General features: G+C 36.7%; 1 protein-coding gene across 2 annotated transcripts in view; it reads right to left on the bottom strand.

Annotated features, from left to right (window-relative positions):
- Window positions 1-24923, bottom strand: part of CMKLR2 (chemerin chemokine-like receptor 2) — a 57626-nt gene that overhangs the window by 16465 nt on the left and 16238 nt on the right. The window contains exon 2 of one of the 2 annotated variants that reach the window (XM_020972855.2): window positions 15226-15349. The exons of the other annotated variant lie outside the window; for it this stretch is intronic. The gene's annotated coding sequence lies outside the window, so the exon portion shown is untranslated. The remainder of the gene's footprint in view (window positions 1-15225; window positions 15350-24923) is intronic. 2 annotated transcript variants of the gene reach the window in all.

Below are 24923 nucleotides of genomic sequence, written 5' to 3'. Positions count from 1 at the left end.
TTATTTTATTTTTGTTACATTTGAGTTCTAAACCATTTCCCTCTTTACCTCTCAAGCCTGCATTAAAGAAGGCCAATATTTGAAACAGATATATATGTGGAACTATATGGTACCTAGTTCCATATGTCAGTTGTTTCTCTGGAGGCAGATAGCATCTTTCTTCATTGGTCCTTTGTAGTTGATTTGAATATTTATATAACTCAGAATAGCTTAGTCATTCACATTTACTCTTCGAACAATATTGCTATTACTGTATACAATGATCTCTAGGTTCTACTTGTTTCACTCTTCATTACTTCATGCAAGTCTTTCCATGTTTTCCTAAAGTTAACCTGCTCATCATTTCTTACAGCATAGTAGTATTTCTTCACAATTATATGCCACAACTTATTCAGCCATTCCCCAATTGATGGGCATCCCCTAAGTTTCCAGTTCTTTGCCACTGAAAACAGCTGCTATAAATATTTTAGAACATATATGTTCTTTTCTTTTTTCCCCAATCACCTTGGGAACAAAGCTAACGGTGGTATTACTTAGTTACAGGGTATACACAGTTTTATAACTCTTTGGGTATAATTCCAGATTGCTCTCCAAAATGGTTGCCTCAGTTCACAGTTCTACTAATTGTGTATTAGTATCCTAATTTTTGCATTTCCTCTCCAACATTTGTCACTTTCCCCCCTTCTATCATTTTAGCCAATCTGATAAGTTTGAGATAGTATCTCAAAGTTGTTTTAATTTGCATTTTTCTAATCAATAATGATTTAGAGCATTTTTTCATATGGCTATATATAATTTTGATTTGTTCATTGAAAAACTGCCTGTTCATATCCTTTGACCATTTATCAATTGAGGAATGACTCATGTTCTTATAAATTTGACAAAGTTTGGAGGCAGAGCCAAGATGGTAGAGTAAAAGCAGTGACTTGCTTGAGATCTCCCCCAAATCCCTCCAAATACCTATAAAAAATGGCTCTAAACAAATTCTAGAGCAGCAGAAACTACAAAAAGATAGAGTGAAACAAATTTCAAGCCCAAAACAACCTGGATGGTTGATGGGAAAGGTCTGTTGCACCAGGCTGAGAGAGGAGCACAGTTCAGCGTGGGCCACACAGACAAAGACTGGGCCTCAGCAAATCCAGAGCAGGCCTCAGGGGACTGAATCACTAGTAGTTGTAGCGGTTTCCAGACTTCTCAACCCACAAACACCAAAGATAACTTAGAAGGTCAGTAGGAAAGGTCTGTTGGACCTTGGTGAGAGAGGAGTACAGTCAGGCCCCAGTTCTGGTGCAGCCCCGGGACAGTGGCTACTTCCAGAGCTTCCAGCCCACAGATGGTGGGGGGATTGAGAGGCTGATTAGAGGGCGATTGCCAGGGATCTCTTTGCTGGTGCTGAGACAGTATTCTCTTGCTTTGCCCCTGCTTGAATCTGGGTTGCAGTCCTGAGTGGTAGTCCTGAAGCAAGGAGGAGCACCGGCACAGTAGGGCTTGTGGCAGCAGTAAAGAGATAACCCTCTTCACAGGTCTAAGGCAGAAAAGAGTGCTTGTGGTCATTCATAGACCACAGTACAGATCGGGAAAGGAGTAAATACCTCAGCTTTGATCATATCACCCTGGAAGAACTGAAATCTTACAGGTCCCTAGAAGTATCTCTGAAAACAGATGCAAAAAATCTCTGAGGCTTGGGACAGCACACTCTCCACACTGGAGAGCCCTACCTTAAGAAAGAGTTTAAAAGTTAAGTAATTATCTGGAAACATGAGCAAACTGCACAACAAAAAAGTCAGACCATAGAATCTTTTTTTTGGTGACAAAGAAGATCAAAACATACAACCAGAAGAAGACAACAAAGTTAAAGCTCCTACATCCAAAGCCTCCACGAAAAATACAAATTGGTCCCAGGCCATGGAAGAAATCAAAAAGGATTTTGAGGGGAGGGAGGAAGAGAGATATTTGGAACCCAAAGTTTTAAAAACAAACGTTAAAAATTGTTTTTACATGCAACTGGGAAATTAGATACAGGCAATGGGATATAGCAATCTATCCTGCCCTATAGGAAAATAGAAGGGGAAGGGGATAAGAGAACGGGGAAGGTGATAGAAAGGAGGGCAGACTGAGGGATAGGGGAAGGGCAAAGATGGGGAGAAAATTTGAAACTCAAAATTTTGTGGAAATGAATGTTGAAAACTAAAAATAAATGAATATAAAAACTTTTAAAAATTTGACAAAGTGCTCTATATATTTGAGATATGAGACCTTTATTTGAGAAACTGTCTATAAATACACTCCCCAATTTTCAGCTTTCCTTCTAATCTTGGTTACATTGGTTTTATTTGTACAAAAACTTTGTAATTTAATGTAATCAAAATTAACCATCTTACATCTCGCAATGCTCTCTATCTCTTATTTATTCATAAGTTCTCCAATCCATAAATCTGATAGGTAATATGTTTCATGTTCTTCTTATTTACTTATGATATCCCCCTTTATATCTATGTATATATTTTAACCATATCATGGGAAATGGTGTAAGATATTGGTCTATACCTATTTTCTGCCAGAATGCTTTCTAGTTTTTCCAGTAATTTTTTACCAAACAGTAAATTCTTATCCAGAAGACTTAAATCTTTACATTTACCACACACAAGGTTACTGTAGTCCCTTACTATTGTATATCTACTCTATTCCATTGATCCACCATTCTATTTCTTAGCCAGTACCAGATAGTTCCAATAATTACCACCTTATAATACAGTTTAAGATCTGGCACAGCTAGTTCTCCTTCCTTTACATTTTTTTTTTCATTAATTCCTCTGACATTCTTGACCTTTTCTTCTTCCAATTGAATTTTATTATTTTTTTCTAACTTAATAAAATAATTTTTTGGTAATTTAATTGGGATGGCACTGAATAAGTAGATTTATTTGGGTAGAATTGTCATCTTTATTATATTAGCTCAGCCTACCCATGAACAATAAATATTTTTCTGATTATTTAAATCTGACTTATTTGTATAAAAAGTGTTTTATAATTATATTTATATAATTCCTAGGTTTGTCTTGGCAGGTATACTCCCAGGTATTTTATATTGTCTGTGGTTATTTTAAATGAACTATTTCTTACCATCTCTTCTCGCAGGGCTTTGGTAGTGATATATGAAAGATTTATGTGGGCTTAATTTATATACTTCTACTTTACTAAAATTATTGTTTCAACTAGCTTTTCAGTTGAATTGAAATTTTCCAAGTATACTGTCATATTGTCTGCAAAAGTAATATTTTTATTATCTCATTGCCCATTCTGGTTCCTTTAATTTCTTTTTCTCCTCTTATTGCTGTTGCTAGGATTTCTAGTACAATATTGAATAATATTGGTTATAATGGGTATCCTTGTTTCACTCCTGGTCTTATTGGGAAGGCTTCTAGGTTATTCTTATTACAGATAATGCTTGCTAATGGTCTTAGGCAGGTGCTTCTTATCATTTATACCTATGCTTTCAAATATTTTTAGTAGGAATGAATGTTGTATTTTGTCAAAATCTTTTTCTGCATATATTAATAACCATCTGATTTTTGTTAATTTTGTTATTGATATAATTCATTATGTTAATTATTTTCCTTATGTTGAACTAGCCCTGCATTTCTAGTATAAATCTCATTTGGTCATAATGTATGATCTTTGTGATATATTGTTGTGGTCTCCTAGTCAGTATTTTGTTTAGGATTATTTAGGATTTTTACATCATTATTCACTAGTGAAACTGTTAATGAAATTGGTCTATAATATTCTTTCTCTGATTTTACTCTTCCTGGTTTAGGTATCAGTATCATATTTGTTTCATTAAAGGAGTTTGGTATGACTCCTTCTTTGCTTATTATTCCAGATAACTTACTACATATTGGAATTAGTTGATCTTTACATGTTTGATAGAATTCACTTGTAAATCCATCTGCTCCTGATACTTCTTTCTTAGGAAGCTCATTTATGGCATGTTCAATTGTTTTTCTAAAATAGGTTTATTTAGATATTCTATGTCCTCTTCTGTTAATCTGGGTAGTGTATGTTTTTGTAATTGTTCTTCCATTTCACTTAAGTTGTTAAAATTACTAGCATATAATTTGGCAAAATAACTCCTAATAATTGCTTTAATTTCATCTTCATTAGTGGTGTATTAACCTTTCTCATTTTTAATACTAATGATTTAGCTTTCTTCTGTTTTTTTAAAAATCATATTAACCAATGGTTTATCTATTTTTTTTTCATAAAATGCTCTTTTATTTATTACTTCAATGGTTATCTTACCTTCAATTTTATTAATCTCACCTTTTATTTTCAGGATTTACAGTTTGGTGTTTCATTGGGGATTTTAAATTTGTTCTTTTTTCTAGGTTTTTTTTTTGGTTTTTTTTTTGTGAGGCAATTGGGGTATAAGTCACACAGCTAGTGAGTGTTATGTGTCTGAGGTCAAATTTGAACTCAGGTCCTCCTGACTCCATGCCCGGTGCTCTATCCACTGTGCCACTTTGCTGCCCCCCTAGTTTTTTTTTAAATTGCATACTCAGTCCATTGATCTGCTCTTTATTTTATTTATGTAAGCATTTAGAGATATAAATTTTCCTCTGATTACTGTTTTGCTGCACCCCTTAAGTTTTGATATGTTGTCTCATTATTATTATTCTATTTTATAAAATTATTTATTGTTTCTATGACCTGTTCTTTAACCCTCTCATTTCTTAAGATTAGGTTATTTAGTCTCCAATCAACTTTTAATCTGTGTTCCCATGGTCCTTTATTAAATGTAATTTTATTGCATTGTGATCTGAGAAGGATACACTTAATATTTCTTCTTTTCTGCATTTAACTATAAAGCTTTTATGACTTAACATAGGGTCAATTTTTGTAAAGGTACTATGTACTGCAGAGAAAAAAGGCATATTCCCTTCTTCTTTTTGTTGAATCATTTTTCAGTTGGGTCTGACTGTGATTCCATTTGGGGTTTTCTTGGCAAAGATAATGAAGTAGTTTGTCATTTCCTTCTCCAGCTCATTTTACAGACGAGGAAACTAAGGCAAACAGGGTTAGGGTCACACAGCTAAGAAAGTGTCTGAGGCCAGATTTGAACTCTGGAAATGTCTTCCTGACTCCAGGCCCAGCATTCTATCCACTGCACCACCTAGCTGCCCCATATTCCTTTCTAATCCCATCCAATTATCTCCAGATGTCTACCATATCTAGCTTATCTAAGATTCCATTTGTCTCCTTGACTCCTTTCTTTTTTATTTTTTTTTTGGTTAGATTTATCTAGTTCTGAAAGGGGAAGGTTGAAATCCCACACTGTTATGGTTTTACTATCTAAATCCACCTGTAATTCACTTATCTTTTCCTTTGAAAATTTGAATGTTACAGCATTTGGTGCATATTTGTTTAATATTGATGTGACTTCATTATCTATGGTACTTTTTAACATAATATAGTTTCCCTCTTTATTTCTTTTAATTAAATCTATTTTAGCTTTAACTTTGTGTGAGATCATGATTACTCTGCTTTTTTTTTTACATCAGCTAAAGCATAATAAATTCTACTCCAGCCCTTTATTCTTACTCTATGTATATCTTTCATTTTAAAATGTGTTTCTTATAAACAACATATTATCGGGTTCTGGTTTTGATCCGTTCTGCTGTCTGTTTCTGTTTTATGGTTGAGTGCATCCCATTCACATTCAAAGTTATAATTACTAATTGTTTATTTATTTTCATCTTATTTTTCCTCACTCTTTATCCTTCTCTCTCTTTTTTACCCTATCCCTTCTCAGATAATTTATTTCTGACCACTGCCTCCCTAATCTGCACACCTTTCTAAGAGTCCCTCCTTTATCCTACCCCCTTGCCCTCCTACTTCTCTGTAAGTGTTTTTTTGGTTTTGGGTTTTTTTTTGGCTAGGCATTTGGGATTAAGTGACTTGCCCAGAGTCACACAGCTAGTAAGTGTCAAGTGTCTGAGGCTGAATTTGAAGGCAGGTCCTCCAGACTCCAGGGCCAGTGCTCTATCCACTGTACCACCTAGCTGCCCCAATGATTTCTTGAAGTATAGTGCCTATACTCTTTTCTTTTTTTATTATAACTTTTAGGTAGTTCAATAATTCTCAGATTCTCTCTCCTCAATCTGTTTTCCAGATCAGTGGTTTTTCTAATGAGATGTTTCATATTCTCTTCTATTTTTTAATTCTTCTAATTTTATTTGATTATTTCTTCATGTCTTATGAAGTCATTAGCTTCCTTTTGCCCAATTCTAATTTTTAAGGAGTTATTTTCTTTTGTAAGTTCTTAGATTTCTTTTTCTGATTGGTTGACCTTCTTTTCATAATTTTCTTGCTTTTCTTGCATTACTCATTTCTTTTCTCAATTTTTCTTCAACCTGTCTTATTTGATTTTTAAAGTCCATTTAAAGCTCTTCCAAGAACTCTTTTTGGGCTTGTTACTATTTTACATATTTTTTTGAAATTTTACAAGAAGCTATTTTGTCTTCTGAGTTTGAACCCTGATCTTCTCTGTTGCCATAGTAGTTACCTATGGTAGGTTCTTTCTGTTTTTCACTCATTTAAAAAAAATGGCCTATTCTTTGACTATTAACTTTATATTAGAGTTGGGCTCTGCTCCTAGGGAGTGGGGGATAATGTCTCAGGCTTCAGGTCTTTCATGATACTGTTTTCTAAGCTCTATCAGGGGGACTTCCCAATGTTCTTAACTAGGTTCTGATAATTAACACTCACCTTCCTAAATCTAGTTTTCAATCTTGCTGATAGCAGCACCTAATACTCCAAACTGCATTTTCATGGACAGAAATCTCTGGCAAGAAACATAAGAACTTTTTATCAGAAACAATGTAACCACTGACTTTGGAAACTATGGAGGCCCCATAAGGCAGAGTGCTTAGACTGTGAGAAAAAAAACTGAACCTGTTATTGTTGATTATGCTGCTTCCATGACGTACCTCAACTTCCTAAGTTATCCTTAATTTGTCCCGAGGGGACACTTCAATTCTTGGCTATCTTTTCTGCCATAATAAAGAAGTTAGTGGAAAGCCGTAACCCATAGTGTAGGATACAAGTAGGATAATTCTTCCTTTTATTCTAAATCAGCCTATTTTCTCCCAAACAACGGAAGACCATTTTCTTGAAGAGTAAGAAATAGCTAGGTACACTCTGAATCCAAGCCAAGTTATAGAAGACATCCTACCCACACAAATTGATAAGTGAACTTTGTGATGGGTGGAGGAGAGGAAAACCTTTATTTATAGCCAGAGCAATAAGAGAGACAGGATTTGAATGGTTTTGTCAGCTTGGTGAAGGTTGAGGGGGTGAAAAAGAGAGTCTAGTAGTTTCTGAACTTTGAACTGGAATTTTTCAGAATTTTTGGAGGAAGAAGTGTGGGATGAAATGAAATGGTGGCAAAATAGTAAACAAAACAGAAAATTACGCTATTGAACAAAGTATGAGTTCTGTGGGCTGACTCATTTGCTGTGAATATTCAGGCATGCAAAAATAACATCACTAGTTTTTTTGGCGCTGGAATTTTACAACAATGATCTCAGGAAGAGCCTTCTTATAATTTTAAGGTCAAAGTGTTTCTTAGTACAAATATGAGTTGAGAAATTAAGACCTTTCCTTAGTATCCTCCCTCTCCTGGTACACATAAGGGAAGGAACCTCCCAACAGGGTTAGAGCTTTGCAAAGATAGCTGGTTTCTTTCTAGTCTTTTCCCTGTGGCCTAATCATCCCTTAGCCCTGTGGTGCCAGAGCATCTTTATTTTTTTCCTGCCATATAATAATAGCTGACATTCATATAATACTTTAAGGTTTACAGAGTGTCTTTCATACATTTTCTCATTTAACACTCTTATCGTTATCCCCTTCCAGGCAAGGTTAAATAAACTGCCTTCAATAAAAACACATCAAATAAGTGCTAGAGACTGGCTTCAAACCCAAGCCTCTCCTGACTCCAAGTTCATTATGCTTTCTGCTACATTGTGCTGCCTGTACATTCATATAACCATGGATAACTTAGAACCACAGTGATCCCACAAGTCCAATGCTCAGATCAGAATCTGTTCTCCTGAGGTTATTACTGATATTTTCAAGGTCATATCTTGTACTGCTCCAGGACTGCAGCTAATTCCAGTGGCACTGCCTGATTTTCCTATAGCCATTTGTAAAACACCTCATTAAAATGTCTGCCTATTTCCCTTCCTTCCTTGTATCTTTGTTTTGCCTTGATTCTGAATTCCAAAGACTAGCCTGTTTTTCACAGAAATATTCCTATACTGCCTTCTGACATTTTGAGATTGACCCACTTGTCATAAAGCATTTCTATTATCCAAAAGTTGGACCATCCACTTGGGGTTGATTCAGTCTATTCCAATACATCAGTGAAACAGAGCACTGGCCTTAATTTAATTAGCCTGATGAACAAATATGATCTGATGGGTAATCCTAGTAACACCACTACAATACCCTATATATCCTATGCTCTCTTTCCCCCATTGCTTCCTGGGGTCAGCAGTTTGTGTTATTCATTCAGTTAGGTTATGCTGCCAGATAGTAGTTCGTTTGTATTGATTTTGCTTTTTATAGAGGAGGCTAATTACTAGAAATACATATATACCTTTGGATAGAATCTAATGATAAAGTATAACTGATTTGTGAGAGACAGAGAGTATTACGCTAGTCTGGGTTGTTTAGGGAAGGTGAAAGCTGGAATGTTTATCAAGCCTTGGAAAACACTTTTATAAATGGGTGTACACATAGGGGCTTCAGGGGAGAAAGAGTTGGATCTATTACTCATTTCTAATTTATCTTGTAGCTTGTAGCTTGTTTATACATCTTTAGTTGCCTGTGGTCTTTCCCCGACTAGATTGTGACCTCCCTGAGGGCAAGAACTAGCTTTTACCCTTCTTTGTATTCCAAATGCTTAGCACACAGCAGTACTTACTAAATGTTCATTGATTGACTGTTCCATGTTCTCAGTATTTTGTTGTTGTTGTTTTCCAGTCATTTCAGTTACATCTGATTTTTTGTGACCCCATTTGAAGTTTTCTTGGCAGATTCTGGAGGGATTTGCCATTTCCTTCTCCAGCTCATTTAACAGATGAGGAAACTGAGGCAAACGGAGTTAGGGTCACACAGCTAAGTAAGTATCTGAGGCTGGATTTGAACTCAGTTCTTCCTGACTCTTGGCCCAGCACTCTAGCCACTGTGCCACCTAGCTGCTCCATGCTCTCAGTAACCCCATTTTTTTTAAAAAGAGAGGTATTCTAGCTAATCACAGCAGTGATGGGATAATTTGCACTCATCTCAGCCAAGGAGATAGTTTCCATTTCTTTCTACCTAAAAGAGACATTTGATCTGATACCTTGTGAGAATGACCTTAGTTTCATCCTCATTTATATCAGGCAGAATAGTATAGTGGAAAGAGCAGTAACCTGGGTGTCAGCAGAACTGGGCTCTAGTTTCAGCTTTGCCATAACTAATTTTGTGATCTGGGGTAAATCCCTTTCCCGGTTTCCTCATCTGTATGCACATGGGGTTTGCATGGACCATTCACGGAACTTCCCTGCCTGATTATGGTCAGCCACATGCTCTGGCTTGGAGCTTGATTATTCCAGGGAATAATGTTTTTGGCCAGGCATGTGTGACTTTGGAGATGACAAAGCAGTCTCCTTATTTGCTGCAGCACAGGAAGAGCCATTGATGCAGTAGACCTTTGAAAGGAAATAATCCTCTCTCAGTTGTTTCTTACTCTTTTCTTCTTTCGAGGACAGCAAGAGACCTCTTTCAGTGACGGGTTGTGGGGAAAAGTAGCTAGCTTTTGTCCTCCATCCTGGCTAACACATGGCCATGAGCTCATGGTAGCTAAAGCACATGAGCCTACGTGACCCTGAGACTAGACTCAGAGACATAGTTCCTTCTTTGGTTTTGAGTTTCTTTCCTAAGTATATAGGTGACTGAATATCAACCCTGAAATGAAGTGCATAGACTTGGTAGTGAGCTTGTGAGGTCAATAAGTCTAGAGATTTTGGACCAGTCAGGGGAACATCCTGGTGGTGTTTCAAACAGAGAAAATGATTACCAACAAGAGGTAGAACTCAAACCCTGGTCTAAATGGCCAATAGACATGGATTTTGAGAGGACACTGAAAAGCTGAGGTGAAGGATTAAAATATATATTCAGTAATCCTGCAAATCGATTTATATTCTGATGTAGCTACTTGGAGAGTAAAATTTACTGAATCCTTTTTAAAGTCTTTCTGACAACGTTTACTTCTGTTTTATGTTTGGTATTTCTTTTACGTGTAGAAAATAAATAGCTGTCCCACACCCAATTCATATGTACCTTGATTATCTTTTTTATTCTTAATTTTGGGGAGACCCTAGACATGAGTTCAAATCTAAGTTTTAAGTAATTTTCCCTAGGCCTCTGAAATGGAGTATGTAATGAGCCACAGTATAAGAAAAGAAGTCTAACAACACTCATTAGCAGTCAGGCTCCTCTAGCACTGAACTCAGTCCAGATTGCATGCATGAGTTCAGAGAAGAGGAGCTTCTTAGTGGATAGAGGGTACAGTGTCCCAGCCCTTCTGGTGTTTCATAATGTTAGATATAAAATAAAGAAGTTGTATGAGATGACCTCTACATTCCCTTTTAGCTATACATCTTCATTTCTATCTTTGATCTTGCTCAACCATATGTCAAGCGAGTTTCATAAACAGGAACAATGTCTTCTAGATCTTTTGCTATCTGATTTCTTCTTTCCTCATACTTTGAACACACACACACTACAAATCATTAGAAGTTCACATATAGTAGACTCACAGAATCAGAGCATTTACAACATAAAGACTTGTTATGGATTATCAAGTTTTTTTTGCAGGTGAAGAAACTGATTCCCAGAGGAGAAGTGAATTTCTCAAGGTCACAGAGGGAGTGAGCATTTGAGAACTACTTGTTAACAGATTTTTGTACATTGGAACCAAAAGCTGTAGAAAGTATATCTACCAATGAAAAACACTCTGCACACCTGAAACCAAATCCCACCAAGCAGACACATGGATCATGATGACTCTCCTCTACCTAGTTAAAAATAGATAACGCAGCCTACTCCCCTTCTTTGGTCACATAAGCATGACAAGGTTTTTTTGTGTCTCTGTCCCTCTATCCCTTTCTACTACCCACTCCTCACCCCCACCCTCCATGTGATTTTGTTTCTACCGGGGAACTCTAGATGAAGAAACTCCTCCTACCAATGAATATCTGCTACAGTTCTTGGAAAGCGAGTTGGAGCACTGAGAAGTTTAAATGACTTACTCAGGGTCACATACAGCCAGTAGTATCTGGGATGGGACTTGAACTCAGGTTCTTCCGACTCTTAAGTCAGCTGTCTATCCACTCACTATACCATACTGCCTCTCACACATTTGCTTTTTTCCAGGAATATTTCCTGCAGATATTTCAGGTTTTGAGAGAACCAGCCTTGTGCAATCCATTCCCTTAGGGGATTTCATTCTGTACAGAAGATACTAGTACCACCCTGGTGAGTCACTTTTCATAAAATATAACATCTGCAAGAAAAGGTTACAAACATGCAGCAGTGCCCAACATAGTTGGAAAGAGAGCTGAATTATACCAAAAAGAATTTCTACTTACCAATTAAATTTTTTTTTAATGTTTAAGTTTATTGGCTGGATATCAAGAAAAGGAAATAGCTGGACACACTGACTAATCTTGCTTTTTCTTCCCTTTCTCTCCTTTCCCAAATGAACAAGATTCTGGTCTACTTTTTAAAAGTTGAATTTGAACTCTGATATTTAAAGCCTCTCTTCCCTATGGTTAAACCATTTTTTTATAGTACCATGTTTTATTCTGATCCCTCCCTGCTTCCATTTATCTGCCTTCTGATCACATGGCTGCAAGGAAAAGGAAGAAAGTAATTCTGAGTTCTCTTGGCTACACCATTATGAAAACAGTTGGCAAAGATAAAAGATTATGAAGCAATAATAATCCAGGTTCTTAGAATAAATCATTTTAATTTTTACTTTCCTTCTTTTTTCACTTCAAATATTATTGTCCATGGCCCAGAATGACTTTGAGACGATTGGATAGTTTATGGTGATGGATACTCATGAGAGGGATGAATAATGGTCATGTAATTGACCTGTTTCCCAGGGCTTGGGGCAGCCCAAATACCAAGTGTTCTTCTGGTCACTCTGGTCTCAAGAAACCACCCAGAGAGATCTTGCCACCTATACAAACCATACGGTACATCTTGGTAGAAATGAAATATAAACAGACTTTTGGAAAGAATGCAGTAAAAAAAGTCATCTTGTCCAATAACGTTTTTAAAAGTAAATCAATTCAAATATTAGAACAATTTCTAGCAGTTCTAGTCTGCAACATCTTCTCAAGGTGAAGCAAAAGACTCAGAACTGAGAAGGGCATTAAGCTTGAAATATAAACCCATTTCTCAGGGACCCAAGTTCAACAGGTTGTCTGACAATTTGCTACAAGGAAATAGTTCATTTTTTTTTCATCTTTTGACTCTGAAACCACCCTCCAAAGTAGCCACCATAGCAGTTACAAGGTCTATTCTGAGTTCAAATTTTTTTCATTACCCAGGTATTCAAAGATGATGAAAGTTTTATAAGTTAAGAGGTTTAGGACTATCATTTTTCTTAGTCTCTAAGTATGTATTGCCACCACACTGACCTGAGAAGCATGATTCACACAGCACCAAAGCACCCCAGAAGTTCTTCAGACAATACCTATTATCCTTCTCCTCAAAACCTTCTTTGTAATCAGTTCTTTTCTTGAAGCATTATGCCTTGCATAATGGGATGTCTCTAGCTACTCCTTCTTTGACAAGTTCCCCTATTTGGAATATACATGGTAGAGGTGTTTCTGAACCAGGTTGCAAGACCTGGACATTTTCCCAAGAGGCACTTAGCTAATTCTCTGCTCCATGCTTCCTTACATTCTGTGTAGGTGCGTCTCCACCTGCCTCAACCACACCTCTCTTGCATTTTAACCAATGTAAATTACTCACTAAGGGCCCAGAGGGTTAGTGACCTGTAGAACCTTAAGCACTAAATTATACAGGTGAAACATGTGTTCAGGTACACTTTATCTAGGTCCATGAGCTCATTTTAATACCATGTGCTCGATGCTGTCTGGTTCTTGTAAGCTGTCATATTAGGTGAACACGCAGAATTCTAATTCTACTTCAGTCATTCTATTACAGATATATTTCTACTGAGTGTCCCATCCCCTTCTTTAAAAAAAAAAATTAAACCAGCATTTTACAAACTTTCTTAAGAGCAGCGACTGTTTTTTGGTTCTTATCTTTCTTTATAACTGTAGTGCCTGGCAGACAGTAGGTGCTTAAGAAATAAATGCTTGTTTACTTGATTTGATTTTTATTGTTGGGGGGGGCAGTGCTGGAAGAAATTTTAAAAAACCCAAGAATCCTTTTTTTTTCCTAACAGGTTTCCAAAAATAGACTTTTTAATCAGTCTAGATAAAGTTCCTTCAAACTCAAATTCTAATTCAATATGAAGCCTGCCTTTGAGGTTGACTATATGTAATTCAGGTGTGCACTATGCTGCATATTTTCAGATGTCAAGTATACCACTATTGATTTTGCAAGAGACTAAAATATTTTCTGGCTCCGGGGAGAAAGGCAAACGTTCCTTAGCGAGGAAACACTTGGGGGAAGGGCTGACCTTTGGATAGATTCATCTTGACTCGCAAGATTGCCTTCCTCTCCTTTGGGAAAAGGGAATTATGGGTAGGAGAATCCAAGAGCCAGGTAAACAGAAAGAAGGAACTAGTACATTGAGCATGATAGGGAGCAGCTGCTGAGAGATAAGCCACGAGAGCCTATCAGAATATTTGGATTCAGATGGTGTGGTGGGAGCATCACTGCTAAAGGAATCACATCTGGTAGAGAGTGAAAGTTGGTCCAGAGGATGGAATGCCCTCATACTTACTAGCAATGCTATGTTCTTCCTTTCTAGTTAAGTGTGCAAGCCAGTGAATTCTTTTATCTGTTGCTTTCACTTGAGATCTCATTTACAGGGAAGACCCTGTGGGCCGGAAGAAATGCTAACCTATGAGTGTATTTTACTTACGTTCAAATAAAGAGGTGATAAGATTGAGAGCATTCCTTATTCTAGAGAAACAAAAGTTTTGATCAATAGGGGCTGATATGGGAGCTTGGAGCCGTTAGGACAAAATGAGAGAGACAGAGAGAGAGACACAGAGAGGCAGAGGCAGAGACAGAAAGAGACAGAGAGACAGAGACAGAGAAAGAGACAGAGAGAGAGAGAGAGAGAGAGAGAGCTATAAGTAGATTGTAGAAGTCTGGCTTGTGAGCTTGGGATTCAGCAGAAATAAATCTTGATCCAGTGAGAGTGGCCATTTCGATGGGCTGATTTTGAAAGGAAAGCTACTCCCCTGTAGGAGGAAGTAGGTGAAAGAAAGCCATGTAGGAAACTGATCCTCTGAGAGAGAAACACACAGAGACAGAGAGATAGAGAGGGAGAGACAGACAGACAGAAAGAGACAGAGAAACAGAGAGAGGAGAGACAGGAGAGAAAGAGAAAAGAAAGAGAGAGAGAGAGATGTTTGATATAGAGGAAAAGACATAGAAATCTTTTACCCTTGAGTTTCCAGCTATAGTCTCTGTCCCTCTTCTTCTTCTTCTTCTCCAGTCCACTTCAAAAATCATCACTTCCAATATTTTCATCTTACACACGAGGAAATTAAAGATTGGGAGGGATCTTAGTAAAGCTAGAGCAATATTAGAGAAAAAAATCCTAGCCTTAATTTAGGTGTTTTAAAAGTAAATGATCCCTCCCTCATCAGTAATCAAGATTTGGATTTGATTTGTATATTTCTTTTGTTTTTTTCATCTTGATTTGTATATTTCTGACACAGAGTAATAGGTCTGTGGCATTATAGACAATAGAGTCCTTGACCACAGCTGATCCAGATGAGAAATAATAGCCTTGAGTCAGACCCAGCCTCAGGAAGAGTGTGGGACAGGTATGGTTTAGCAAGAGAATAAGAAAGGACCATAGATTGGGAGACACTGAGAAAGTGGATGTCTGAGGGTGTGTTAACACACATAAACATGAGTGGTAATAAGTCATTACACCTGCCTCTTGGCAGAACTCACCTTTCCAAGGAAGCTGTTGAGAAACTGAGCAGTGAATTAGTCCAGGGGAACTTGCAGATAAATGAAGAGTAGAGCAGCTGGGAGTGGGACAGGAGGCTGAATAAGTGGAGTGGGGAACTTCCTCCTATAACAACATTTGAGACAAATTTGGAAGAAGGAAACAATGGCATTCTTATTGGGGGAGAGAAGCTAAAACTTGTCCCTGGCTTTGCCTTTGTGTGTGAGACTATACCTCATCCTCAGGACCAGTCTGACAGGTTGTAGGGACACAGGCCAAATGAAAAAATGAGCTCATTTGTTTGAGAAGGCAATGATTGAGACTGAAGAACTGGATGAATATGGCTGTTAAGCTTCTTGCCCACAGGTATCATCTGAGAGTCCTGAGATGCTTATTCCTCCTCTCCTTTGGACCATAGTTTGGGATCTCTGCAAAGATTATAACAGCACTGTGCGTGGAGTCTGAAAGTGGCAAAGCCTCAAGTAGAATGATAGGTCCATGACTTCAGGGAGGCAGAAAGTATGCAGATAGGCGTGCTTAGCTTTCAGGGTGAAAGGAATGAAGACAGGTTTTTGTGCATCTTTAAACTTCCTTGACTAAATATCATGTCCCCTTTCAATATATTTGGGTCAAAGGGTCTAAGAATAATCCTACTGACTATTCTAAAATTCAAATACTCTCAAAAGTATTTGTTTTCAAAGCAAAATATTCAGTAATTTTCTTTACTTTCCCCCTAACATCCTCTATGGACCTCTTCATTCTTACTTTTTTCTCTCACTTTTTTCCCTGACTTAATTTTCTTCCACAAGATTTTTAACTTTTTGATTCTCCAAGTGAATTTTATTACTTTTGTCAAGTTAGTTTGGTATGACACTAAATTTGTAAATTAATTTAGGTAATATTATAATTTTTAATTGTGTTGGTATGACCTAACTATGAACAATGACTATCTCTTTCCAATAGATAAGGGGTCAAAGGAGAGGAATAGGTAATTTTGGGGGAAAAAAATGTAAACTATCAACAACCATATGAAAGAAGACTCCAAATGACCAACAATAAGAGAAATACAAAATAAACTTTGAGGTTTCATCCCATACTCATAAGATTGACAAAGGTGAAAATGATAAATGTTGGGGGCTATGGGAAGATCGGCACATTAATAGACTATTGGTGGAGCTATTAAAGAATTCAACCATTCTGGTAAATACACTAAAATGTTTGAAACAGACACATAGAGACACTCTATGGTACATACCCTTTGACTCAGCAATATCACTATTGGGCCTAGACCCTATGGAGGTCAAAGACAAAAGTTTATACATACATATATAAATATATATGTTTATATGAGCTATAAAAGCATTTGTGTATGTGTGGTAACAAAAAACTTGAGGGAAAATAGGTTGCCATCAATTGGGGAAATGGTAGAACCAATTGTGGTATATCAATATAATGGAATATTATTATACTCAAAAATGACAAATATGAAGAATTTAGAAAAAATTAGGAAGACATATGAATTGATGTAGAATAAAGTAAGAACCAAGAGAACAATTAACACAATGACCACAGTAATGTAAAGGAAAATAGCATTAAGACATATCAGAACACTAATCAATCTTAACTTCAGATGGACAGTAAACCTTCCTACATCAGAGAGAAGCTTCTATAGATGAAGTAATAGGCATAAGTTTTCAGATGTGACCATGTGTTCAATTGTTTTGTTTACCTATATTTGTTATAAAAGAGGGTTCAATGATGGGGGGAAGTGGCAGTGATCTTTTTATTTTTACGAGTATAAATAAAGCATTTATTTATAATATGTTATTATATAAATATTTATGTTATTTAAAGAAAAATAGTTTCTTATTAATTAGCATATCACTAACTATATATTCATTATAATTATAATTATTTATAATTTATTATATATAATAGTGGTTAATATTAATACTTAAATAATATTATTTAAAGAAAATGAAGGTGTTGAACTTTGATAATCTCTAAGATTTTTCCTAGCTTTTTGATCTTATGTTCCTATGATTAGTAAGAGTCAATAAGCATTTATTGAGTGTTTGCTATGGGCCAGACACTGAGCTAAGCAGTGGGGATAAAAAGAAAAGCAAAAAACCACAATTCTTGTCTTCTTTAATTCTAGTATCTTTCTTGTGATATTCTCTCCAATTTATCATGTATATATCTTGTTCACACACAGTCTCCCTTATTAGATTATAAGCTCCTTGAGGGTAAGAATGGTTTTTACCTTTTTTTGTATCTCTAGTTCTTAGCACAGCACCTTGCAAATAGTAGACACTTAATAAATGCTTGTTGATTTAAAGGAGCTCACATTCTAATTGGTGAGACTATATGCAAATAACTATGTACATACACTATACATATGAGGTAAATGGGAGAGGTAAAGATGGAGGGCATTAGCAGTAGGGGATGGAGAGGCAGGAGAGGCTGCTTTTAAAAGGTGGGATTTAAACTGAGACATCAGGGAAGTCAGGGAAGTCAGGAAGAGGAGGGGAGGAGGGAGAGTAATCCAGGCATGGGGGACAGCTAGTGAAAAAGTGTGGAGTCCAGGTGATGGAGTATCATGTAAAGGATGCTAATTAGGCATACTAATTTGAAATAAGCTAGAAATAGACTTGCCTCTCTTTTGGCTGTTATAATGAATGACTTAATATTTTTAAAGCTGCTGAAACTTCTTAGAATAAAGATAGTACATTTTGTAGAATAAAAATCTTACTAAGAATTACAAAATGATTCCATTTGACATTATCCTAGTACCATCTATCCAAGGATTAGTGAGATCTTATTTTTACTGCTGGGTCTTAAATATTTGAAGAAGTTGAACATTTCTGTGTGTATGTGTGTGTGAGTGGATATTACCAGGCTTGTGGATTAGTAGGGTAAAAATTAGCCATATCCTACAGGATCCCTTATATGTACTTCTACAAAGAAGAGGGAAACAAAAGTAGAGACTTTCAATAAATTAGCTCTTGGGATCTGCTAAGGAGATAAATTTAAATACAAAGTTTGAAAGTGTAAAAACTGAGTTGGCTCCTAAATTTGTTACTTATTTTCAGTGACATCACCAGTATGGGTACTTTCTCCACTAACACAGATTGTAAGCCTTCTACAACTTGGCATACAGTCTTCCTTCTTGTCATACTGGTTAGTCAGATGTATCAGTATGTCAGATATAGAGTTTGTTGCTAGGCCTATGCTCAAAGCCTTTCCAGTTTAAGACCTGATAGAACTTGTGATCTGCTGGCATCACCTTTCAAAATGCAGTGCCAATTCTACAATGAGGCCTTGGAGTGGTAATTTAGTGGAGTTCCCAACCTAGTAGGCTAAAATAATGATAGCTAGCACTTATACAGTGCTTTTAAGTTTTACAATGCACTTTTCCTATGCTATCTCATTTCATTAGGTGATATATTTGATAAAATGCATTCATTTATTCCAACAAGTAGGAGTGGTTATTATTGCTAGTAATGACATTGCACATCTTCTAAGTGTTTTTGAATTATATTCATGAGATCGATGATTCATAATAACAACATTAGGCATTTACATATAGCACTTTAATGTTTGTAGAGCACTTTACATATATTCTCTCTGGAGCCTTACAACTAGTCACCTAAAGGGGTAGGCTATGTGGGCATTATCTTCATTTTACAAATGATAAAACTGGGATTCTAAGAGGTAAAGTCATACAGCCAACAAATGTTAGAAGTGTTATTTGAACTTGTGTTTTCCTGACTTGTAGTCCAGCAATCTAGCCACTAAACCACAAACCTTTTTGAATAGGAGGCTTTTTTAAAACATTAAAATATTTCATGGTTCCCTACATAATAATCATTGTTTTATTAGCATCCCATGATTTTGAAAATACTTAAGGACAAAATGAAAACCATGAATTAAAAAATAAAACTAGGAGTTGTTTTTATGAAAAAACCCAATAAAATAGATAAATCATTGGTTAATATGATTTTTAAAAAGAGAGGAAAACCAAATCACTAGTATTAAAAATGAAAAGGGTGAATACACCACTAATGAAGATGAAATTAAAACAATTATTAGGAGTTATTTTGCCCAATTATATGCCAATAAATTTAACAATTTAAGTGAAATGGAAGAATTCTTATAAAAACATAAACTATTCAGATTAATAGAAGAGGACATATAATATCTAAATAAACCTATTTCAGAAAAATAGATTGAACAGGCCATAAATGAGCTTTTTAAGAAAAAAGCATCATGATCAGAAGGATTTATGAATAAATCCTACTGAACATTTAAAATCAACTAATTCCAATATTAAACAAATTGTTTGGAATGATAGGCAAAGAATGAGTCCTACCAAATTCCTTTTATGAAACAAATACGGTGCTGATACCTAAACCAGAAGAGCAAAAATAGAAAAAGAAAATTGTAGATCAATTTCACTAATGAATATTGATGCAAAAATTCTAAATAAAATGCCGGCTACAACAATACATCACCAGTTACTGTCTATCTAATTACTATCATATCTGAAAAACAGATTCAAAAATGATGCTTGATGTGAGTTTGCAACAGTAGTATTAGAAGAGCTGATTAATTCTTCCTTGGCACTATATCTGTAATCTAGGTAGCTGCTAAGGTGGAACAGAGTAACCTGTGTCTAGTCCTTTAGGCGTTCTCCATTAAAACATTTCTTAAAACAACAATATAAATTATGGCAAATACTTTTTAAGAAGAGCAAGATAGTGAAGAAGAGTAGAAGAGAGAACTAGACTGGAAGTCAAGAAGACCGCAATTTAACACGTATGGACACACACTATGGCCAGGGAGCATGCATGGCCGGGGCAGCCGACACCTCTAGTGTTCTAGACCCATTCTCCCATGATGTAATCAGGCTGCTCTTAGAGTTGCTCTCTGCTGCTTATCAGCTACAATATGGCGCCTTCATTTCCTGAGTTGTTACTGTTGCTCTCTATAGCTGCTTCCCACAGAGCAAAGGAGGGAGAGCCTTCTGGATCTTAAGCTCTTTTTGGTTCTCTTTTTCTCCTGCTCTCCCCTAGTTTTCTCAGTCTAAACTCTTACCTGAGTTACGGTTTGAAATTCTTTCTAGTTCCTATTGTATACCTGGGTAATTAGCCTGATTTTCCAATCCTGCTCCCATGGCAGCAATAGCAGCTTTTTGCACATGGTAATAAATCCATGCATTTATTTAGATGAGCCTGAGACTGGGTCTCAAGAATTGTTCTGCTTTGAGTTTCTTTCTCTGAGCACAGGTGACCAAACTGTAATCTTGAGATGGCTATTCCTAATATTGGTGACAACATCATGACTTCAAGAAGAAGGGAGCTCCTGAGTCTAGGCTCTGGTTCCTCAGAAGGAGCCAATGTCTGCAACAAGTTCTTGAAGATGATCCCACCAGGATATTACTACAAATTAAAGTACTAAGAAAGCCCGACCCAGAAAATCTGGACCTTGAATGAGTTGCAAGGACAATACAGATCTGAAGAGAGACTGAAACACCTGTTTAGCAGCCTCACCAAGTGTTTCACGCTTTAGTATTTTAAGTGTCAACCTCTTGGGCAGAGTTTAATGGTGTGACGGGTTGCCGCATCATATTTTAAGGATTTTTTTTTCAATGAATGTATGACCCTTTTGCATTTTGAACATTTCCTTTGGGATGGAGGAAATAACTGCCCTATACCTGAATTATTTTGTACACTGAGGACCTTTCTAGAGAGGACCCTGTTTATCCATTGTGGATATAGTCTAGACATGAGTCATTCTTAATTAGCTCCATTTTAAAAATAGGTTTCCTGCAGCCCTCCCCTTCCCCATTCTGCTCTGGGGTGGGGGGCATAATAAATCAGAGAATGTAAGACTATGCCTGACCCTTCTCTTTGGAGTCAGCCACTCCCAGGCCTGAATTTGGTCTTTGTGAGCTGGATGCTAGAGCCCCATGATGAAAAGAGAGAGTTTCCTACCAGGTTATGTGTTTTTGCATAGCCATTAACAATTACCTCCACTTATGTCACCCTCTTTCTTTTCTCTCCTCCTCAGTTTTACCAGTTCACCCACCATCTTCTCATTTGCTCGCTCTTATTTTCTTTTCCTACATTTTTCTCCTTCGTCTTGCACCATCATCCCATCCTTCCCCCACTATTTTTTTCTTATTTCATCCAGAGCTGTCCAACCAAGGGCAAGTCTTGAAGCACAGACAAAAAAAACCCCCAACAGATTTTACTTGGCTAATACTGTTCCGTATTGGATCTATTATTAAGGAAGCCTTGCAGGAAGGGGGAGAATCATTGACAGATGTCTATGTTGAAAAGTAGCAACTCCTTTGGGCATCCAGCTTATTTAATGGTCAACAGCTGTAACTCAAGAGCTGATTTTACAACATTATTTGTGGTTAGTTTAGATAACATTTTGGATCTGTGTTTATTACTAAAAGAAATGTCAACTGATTGATACCACTCTAAGTGTATTAGGATCATTTTTTTCCTACTGCTAACTTGAAGCTATGTTCATTCCTTTACAAAGTAGGATATAATGATGCTCTGATTATCTTCTATTAAGGAAAGTTTATTTATCTTACATCAAATGATTTCTGTAGATTAATTCCTTTCTCCTGATGACTGTTGGTGTTATAGAACCTGGTTTCTTACTGTCATGACCTTCTGCGAGAGAGAACAGACCAGCTGTCAGCTCCAATAAGAGAAAACATTTTTTTCAGAAAAATTCAGAGGTTTTTTTTTCCTCTTTAATTTGGTAGAAGAATTGTTTTCTGACCTGCTGAAGACTGTCTAAGGCAGAAATCATGATCTTTTAAGAAACTGGCCAGTCAGCCACTTAAAGAGTTGGTCCATTTGGCACAGAAATAAATAGGCCCATTTTAAAAAAATGGATTATCGTCAATATTTTGGGGAGCTAATATAAAATTGAGAATAGCTAAGAGTAAGTCTAGAGCAGCACCTGGTAAGTCAGACAGTCAATAAGTATTATTAAGTGCCCACTATGTGCCCCACACTGTGCTGGGAACACAAAAGCAAAAGACAAGTCCTGCTCCTAAGAAGAGCACAGTTTAGTGGAGCCTCTTTAACTACTCTGGATCTCAGCGTCTTTATCAGCAAAATGAAGGGCCTGGGTTAGGTCATCTCAAAGGGTCCCTTCAGTTCTAAAGAATCTTTTGATTTAATATTGTACTCTGCATTGGCCTTGTTGTACCTTGGGAGAACCAGATTTGGTTTTAAGTGGGGAATGAAGATATGTGAAAAGAAAATCTTATCCATTTTGACTACCCTCCTTTTTATGGAGGAAACTGAAGCTTAGAGAGTAACCATAAATTCTTTCCCCTTGGGAGTTTGGGAATTCTTTCCCCTCAGGTAGTTTAATAAGTTTGGATATGTATATAAGTCCTTAGGGAAGGTAGAGAAACATCTACTAGAGAGAAAAGGGGTGCTGTTCTTGACTGTTTATGGGCTCAGATACAAGCCCTCTATAGATAGTGGCTTAAATAAAACCTAAGATCTATTTTTTTTTAGCCTAGTACTTCCTGGGGAGGTCAAGGGCCCTTTAAGAGAAAAACAAGAGCTCAGATTCTAATATTCCTGACCCAGGAGGTGGTATGAACCAAATTCCGATGTTCCCAGGGCAAAGTCTGATTGGGAGCAAAATAAGTCATTATATAGTTATTCTGAAACCCTGAAGGGTAAGCCCAATCCATGTGAGCCCAAAGGTACTATGGACCGTCATTTACATGTTAAGAATTTCTATACAATTGTATATAATTAAGAATTTGTCTATAATTATAAGCTTATTGAAACCATTTCAGACAGGTTGGCAGTTATAGAAGTTTTGTTATAGATACTGAAACCCTTCCAGGTGGTTTGGCAGTTACAGACATTTTATATCAAAGAAAACTCTGAAAAGCACTATGTAAAATGGCAGGAACACAGTGGAGCTTTTCTTATCATCAAATGCAGGGGCTTTCACATTGCATAACTTGTTATCTGTTTCCTAACCTTACAGCTAGTCATGTTAAAGAAGATCTGGGATTAAAGAGTGAGGCTGATATTTTTAGGGTCAGGTAGGTAAAGCAAGGCAGAAGTGAGTAGCTGTTTGTGAAGAGCAGTTATCTCTGGTTCCTTCCAGCTCTCAATGCAAGTCACGCGAGAGTGGAGAATGACAATCAAATCCAGAGACTGAGACTTTGCATAGGAAACAGTGGGATGTGCTAAAACGGTCCCTGGAATCAGTAGACCAAAATTGGAGTCCCCACTACATTACTTACTAGCTGTGTGGCTTTGCATAAATGATTTAACCTCTCAGCTTTAATTTCCTTATCTATAAAATACTGAACCTTTCCAACTTCACAAGGTTGATACAGGGACTAAATGAGGTACTGAATGTGAAAGCATTTCGTATCCACATGGTATTATACAATGAGTTGACATGGAGTATGTACACATGTGCTTTTTGCATGTTGTTGCCCCCATCAGAATGGGAGCTCCTTGAGGCAGGGAGCATGTTTTTATCTTTCTATCTGATGTGCTTAGCACAGGTCCTGGAACATAGTAAGGGGTTAATAAATGCTTATTGACTGAGTGACATATTGTGCAGAATATGACATGCAGTTGGATGGGTAACCCACTGAGCTGGTTAGTCTATCAATATGTATTTTTTGGACAAGATCTATAGACAGAAAATGTGTTGAGCCTGGAATTGAATAAGGAGCAAGCTAGCAGGGTACATCCTTCTTGACCTTACTGTAGAATAACTGTTCTCCCTGATATTTTCTTCTCTGTAGGTTTTCCCAGCACTTCTCTCTCCTGGTTCTCTTCCTACCTACCTGACCTTCCTATCTCTGCCTCCTTTGCTGGGTCTTCAGCTAAGCTGCACAGTTTTCAATGATCCTAATCTGCTGATTGCCTCAAAACACCACCATTAATATAAATTTTTTCTTGGAGATGCTATACAGGTACAAAGCATGGGGCACCCCATGACCTCAAAAGCATCATAGTTGTCAGTTAACCATGGGGCAGTTAGGCTGCTTCATATTAACTGTGATGACAGTTACAAAAAAGATACCATAAAAATAGTAAGGACATGCATAGCCTAAGAAAGGAAGAAGGGGCAGTCATATATGAAAGTGAGAGATAACAGATGGCTACATGTTACACTAGTTTTCATGAAATACAAAAAGAACTAAAAGATCTCTGGTGAATTAAGTAGATAAATCATGTAGGATTTGTCTAGAGCAGGGTTCTTAACCTGGGGTCTGTGAATTTATTTTTTTAATTATTATTAATTTATTTTGATTTATCAACAGTCACTTCCATAAGCCTTTGAGTTTTAAATTTTTCTCTCCCTCCCTCAACCTCCTTCCCTAAGACAGTGCGTAATCTGATATAGGCTATGCATATACATTCCTATTAAACATATCTTCACATTAGTGATGTTGTAAGGAAGAACTAGAACCAACAGGAGAAACCACAAGAAAGAGAAAACAAAACAAAACAGAAGAAAAAAAGAGCAAATAGTATGCTTTGATCTGGGGTCTGTTAATTTATTTTTTAAAAATATGCTGATAACAATATTTTATTTAATTTGTAATGTGACTTATCTTACTTTTTTACATTTAAAAATATTCTGAGAAAGGGCTGATAGACTTTGTCAGGCTATCAAT

Source organism: Phascolarctos cinereus, unplaced genomic scaffold (genome assembly GCF_003287225.1).
Source record: "Phascolarctos cinereus isolate Bilbo 61053 unplaced genomic scaffold, phaCin_HiC Scaffold_7;HRSCAF=346, whole genome shotgun sequence".
Classification (NCBI taxonomy): Eukaryota; Metazoa; Chordata; class Mammalia; order Diprotodontia; family Phascolarctidae; genus Phascolarctos; species Phascolarctos cinereus.
Note: the sequence above shows the minus strand (reverse complement) of the source record. Positions and strands in the feature narration are given on the sequence as shown.